Source organism: Mya arenaria, chromosome 1, assembly GCF_026914265.1.
Source record: "Mya arenaria isolate MELC-2E11 chromosome 1, ASM2691426v1".
NCBI classification, from domain to species: domain Eukaryota; kingdom Metazoa; phylum Mollusca; class Bivalvia; order Myida; family Myidae; genus Mya; species Mya arenaria.
The window spans coordinates 52,737,948-52,743,947 of NC_069122.1; positions in this window are offsets into that span (position 1 = coordinate 52,737,948).

A 6,000-nucleotide genomic window follows, 5' to 3' on the forward strand; every position below is an offset into this window, starting at 1 on the left:
ACCAGTGATGGGGCAAGACTCAAAACTTATACCTTTACATACAGTCAAAGCTCGCAATGTCGAAGTCTCGCTAAAACTCCGTCATAACGTTCGATATAACCGAAATACAAAAAGTATATAACAAGACCCAACACATTCGAAACACGTTCGATATAACCAGAACATCGAGACAACATACTTCGACATAACGAGTTACGACTGTACATCCTTTGGCCAAGTAAAACTTTAAAAATGGAATTTATTCTGCCGAAACGATATTCGTAATGTTTTTATAAATATGTTTGATGTCAAAGGCTTTGCTATGAATTATAAATCTTTCACGCAAATCTTCGTTTTATATGTTTTAGACTTCATCTTAAATTCTTGAAAATATACGCTTTTGTACATTTGGATATTTATATACGCTTTAGTAAGAATTTCATCTGGGGTGGTATTCAATATCCAACTTAAGTCAATCTTATGGTCATGCATTAATGACTTCATTTACTCTTTTGGTCAGTTATTAATACATGTAACAAGTCATCCGACTAGCTACATCGTTCTAAGATCCATTTAAGACTAATATTGAATACCAGTCAAGAAGAAACCTTCACGCATACTCAGAGTGTTGTTTCTGATTTTGTTATTACTTCGTAATATTTACTTTATATCGTTAAAGCTGTACTCTCACACATATACCATTTTTACAACTTTTTTTTATTTTTTGTCTTGGAAAGAGCAAATTTTTGCACAAATGTATGCAAACCAATAATCATTTTGCTGACAAAAAATCAGATCGCAGATTTTCATATTTTAGCTTAATGTTTAAAATTAATGTTTTATGGCTAAAACAGTTACTAACGGTTTAGAAAAAGGCATAAATCACCATTTTTTAACTAAAGTATAAAAGTCTGCGATCTAATTTTTTGTCAGCAGTCTTATATACCTGGTTTCCAGGATTCTCGCAAAAATTGGCTCGTTCAAAGGCAAAAAAAATGTTGTCAAATCGTTCAATCTGTGAAAGTGCAGCTTTAAAACATCCTTGGCAGATGGTACTTATTTTATGATATATAATTGTAAATGCTTCAAAAGTATACATTTATAACTGAATTGTGTGACATACTCGTAAATGAAGAAGTGTTAAAACCGATAAAGTGCGTCTTGTAAAGGGCTCTTGTAACTTACATGGGATATCCGTAAACCTGTTCAATAACACGTTTCCATATTCACAAGCCAGATTCATTCCCCATGGTATGAGATCTATGGAGGCTATTCGTTGCAAAAAGTCCAGACGTGTATGTGTGTATTTTAGGTTTGTAACATTGATGATTTACCAATTTACATTTTACAACCGCCAACTCATCGGTTGTATGTTTACATTTTACACTGCACATTTTCATTTTTCATTGTACCAATTGGAGTTTTATTCTCGTTGCATCTATTCAACAGACGATTATGTCGTGTTTATAAAGTTGTGTATGTTAAACACACGTCATTCTGTGAAAGTAACATGCCGACTTTTACATTGCGGTGTGTAGAAGACAGATTTCAGTTCGTAGTTCTACAAAGTACATTGTATGGTGGTGACTTTTCATTCGAAGTTCAACATGTTGACGAGATGAATTTAATTTTATTTATAGATAGCTCCGCCTTAACCATGTCTTAACTCCTCCTTACGTCTTTCGGAAATTTCCGCTATCACTCGGCTCTATTTAAACCAATTATGGATACTTTGGACCATGGACATTGCGAACGTTATTATGGACATTACGAATCATCTATATTATGACATTATGGACTATGATTTGGAAACAGGATGGATTATAAATTATTTCATGTCGAATAAAATAATATATGATATTACAACATGTTTTTTGTCTATATAATAGTAATTAATACGCACATATGACATGAAATGAGATGTATGCAAAATGATACTTGACTCAAACACAACAAAATGTAAGTCATTAGCAATAAATTATACTTCAAAAATGAAAAGTCCAATTGTCTTATTTTTCTTTTAAAGCTGCACTCACACAGATTGACCGTGTCGTGTTGACAACTATTTTTATTTTTTGTTTTGGAATTAGCCAATTTTTGCGTAAATGTCTGGATACCAGTGGTAAAAGACTGCTGACAAAAGATCAGATACAGTTTTTCAGTTTTACGTTCGCAAATTGATGTTTTATGGCTAAAAGTGATACTACAGTAACGTTTTAAGAAAAATGAAAAATGTCGGCAGTTTTCCAAATAATTTAGATCTGTTTTAGTGTGAGTAATCTTATTATTTGTATAGAAAGCATTGCTGCCAAAATCAGCCGAGTCTGGGACAAAAAAGGTTGTCAAAACTGTCAATCTGTGAGAATGCAGCTTTAAATTACTATAAACACTATTTTAAATTCTACCATTAGAGGACACTTTCTTGCCTTTTTGCAATGTTTAAGATTGCAAGTAATATTAGATAATTTAAAATTTACGAAGAAAAAAATCTAAATTTTCATGACGTTGAAATTATTCACTAAGATGCCCCAGAGGTTTCTTACCTGGTAGCTGGAACTGTATGGATAAAATACACTTAGATTACAACTTCATATAACTCGTACATTATACTGTAACGAATATTATTTTATAGGTAATTAATAAAGTATTTAATGATGAAGTCAATTCATTGCTAATAAACAATTATTACTTGCTGCTACCTTTTATACCCCACCCACACTCAACAGTCAGGGTTTTTTTTCACATTTAGGTGAAGCGGACCTAGCCCTTTTGGAGGGGAAATTCGCGCGTTTGTTTTTCTAATCTAAGACTCACGATATCTATTTGTTCATGTTCTTGAAATCCCCCACTTGATTGTTATGGTTCACAGTGGCAGATCCCGTAATTCATAACTGGGGGACACAAGTGGGTTGGAGGGCTGTTCTTCCATCCACATGGATATTTTGTTTCAATGATGTATTGAAATTACACATTTACACCATACATGCTTATTAAGAAAGTAAATGTATAACATCAGACAAAACTAGGTGGATATCATTATGATGTCCATCAAAAGTTTCGTGGGTTTGCTGGTGCAGGTTTTGAACAAGGACTTGCGTTAGAGGGGCGTTACTTAGGGGCACAACTTTTTGGACATGTTCCCTCGAGTGGGCATGACATTAATATGTTTAAAATGTGGGAAGTGGGGTTTAGGGGTACTCCCCCTAGAATATTTTAAATATTTTTAGTCTGAATTGGTGCATTATGGCGTAATTAAGTTTTTTTTTTTCTGAGAAATATTGACAAAAAAAATAACCTTTAAGTTTACTTGCGGGCCAATTGGAGGGACACAGGCCCTACAGCCCCCCCCCCCCCCACTGAACGACCCGCCCATGGTCCACTTGTAAATCAAATAAATGAACAATTTTTGCTTGCTTGGGTATATAAGTAAAAAAACAACTGACAGTGGCAGTATAAATCTGGGTCCGTGAGCCAAGCTCAGATACACAGAACTGCAATTGACTAAATAATATGGTGATTTATAACCCATTGAGGAACATTGATCGTCAAAATAAAATAAAAGATGAAGTTAATTTTATTTTTTATTGTGAAACAAAGAGAGAGTACTCGGACTTACAACCGGGAATTTACAGGAGGTAGGCGAAAATGTTATCTCCCTTGCTTGATTCGACGGAAATAAACGAAAGAAAATCTGATTCGTTAGCTCCGCCCATTCACCTTCGTTTCTTTCGGTGACATTTACCATATAAGGTACAGGCGAAATCGTCTATCCTTGTAATTCTTAACTTGTCAATTGACTTTTGTAAACCTGGACTTGTTGGACTGCAAATGTTCATTTTACGAATGCAAGTGTCGACTGTAGGATTGCAGTTTTACATATGCATGATTCGGCTTTCTAAATTATATCATCATATTGTTAAAGGCAAGTTATACGATCTATGTTTTAGTGAATTTATACAAGGTCGAACTGACAAATATACATTTTGACTACTATAATGACAAATGACAAATTAATACGGAAAAACTGACGAATAGAAACAACAAATAGCACGTCTACATTGACAAATATAAGAGACATTTAGTACGATTAAGAAGCACATTGTGGGAATTACACGTCTGGACTTTTGGCAACGAATAGCCTCCATAGAGATCACCATCCGTTTCCCTTTGACAATCTGCACAATACCCTTTTCTGTACGTCCTATTACAATGGGTGTATACCACTTGATAAATTGCGTCATAAATGCTACGTCGGAAGGTAAAATTTTGCTTCGATTGAAGACTTAAAACAATGATAACTTTATTTTCTTTACCATTTGAAATGAAACATAACGCAGTCTATGTCGCTTACGGGGCACCGTATTCGGTCTTTTACAAATTTTGATTGAGAGTTTATTTTCTCTTAACACTTCGACAAACCTTTTCACGATACGGCCGTCTGACGGAGAACTGTCAAAACATTGTTTTGAAAACAGGTTTGTCGAAGTGTTTGATGAAATTAATCACCTTTTCAAACCCCGGTTATAAAACAAAGGTGTGGTTCGTTAAGCGGCATAAGCGAAAAGTTATCTTTGATTTAAGTCTTTATTTTAATCAAAATATTGCCTTCCGACGTAGCATATATGACGTAATTTATCACGTGGTATACACACACTGCATTGGTAAACCTAGAAGATACTGACACAACGTACTGAAGCCCTTCTACAAAATCATAACTGTTGTATTTCTTTCTACATTTATCCCAACATTCTTGGCTGTTGAATTGATATTGGCAAATAATCCATTTTTTCTTTTTCTATATTTGATTTTTCTTTCATGCTTTTCGATCAAATATGTTTTATCAGTGAAATAACAACAGTGAAATTTTCACTGCAAAATAAGGAGTGAAAATATCAACTTAAACAACTTCTTTAAAAATCCATGGCAGCTACTCCCCCTTGATCAAAAACTTAACACGTCACTTTTGAACCAGAACATGTTGCCAGACAATAAGTAGAAATTATATAAAAGGTTATATAAAGAAATACTTGTAAACAAAACAACCTACCGTTTATTACAAAATGGCAATCCTGTTTTTCAAACATTTCTTAAACTTCGGAGCTGAATGTTCGGATATTTTCTTTCATACAAAACAAATTACATATGAAAACATATTCTCGAAGAACATAAAAGTATGTTAAATAATCGTTCAAATGTCTGTTTGTCGTTGTAATACGTAATTCGAACTTTCCGGAAAACCCACACAACAATAAACATATTTAACTGATAAGTTTCTAACCCCACTCAAGCCTCAAAATGTGTCAACAACCTAACGTGGTCTTCACCCTTTACCTGGTTTTGAAGCGAATCAGATTTTTCTCGAACCGTAATGGATGACTGAATACACATGTATCATGAAACACACACTAAAACTAAGAAAAAAGTTTAGCCAATGATTATCCGCAATTGTTTTGCTAACAATTTCGACCTTTCAAATGTTCATTGAAAAACATCCGATATTTTTTTTTGAAAAATGACAGCTACGTCATCAACTATAATTTCGTGTGATGGGCGTCCCACGGGTAGCAGCGTAGAAAACACTCTTTTCAAAAAAAATACTTCTGAAACTCCGAGAATGAGCATAAAACCCCCCAGAAAATATGATGCTTCGCCACTCGTGGAAATATGACATTCGTGAAATAAAATCTTACACTGAAATCAACAAATATCCTCTATGCATTTGCAAATTGGTAATATAGTAAAGAAACAAGCATTTGGTGAAACGTTATTACTACAGAAATATTCTTATTTACAATAAAAGTCCACTCCAAATTGCTATGACGAAGTAAAGCGACAAAGCTTTTAACGAATGGTATCACAATAATCTAAACAAACATCGAGGGAGTAGTTAAAGAAATGTAATCATTAATTATTTATTATGTATTTGCGCAATTCCATTGATGTCCGGAATATAATCTGATTGAAACAACGTAATGCCAATACCATTCGATACCAAGCAAAATGATGCAGTGTATACAATAA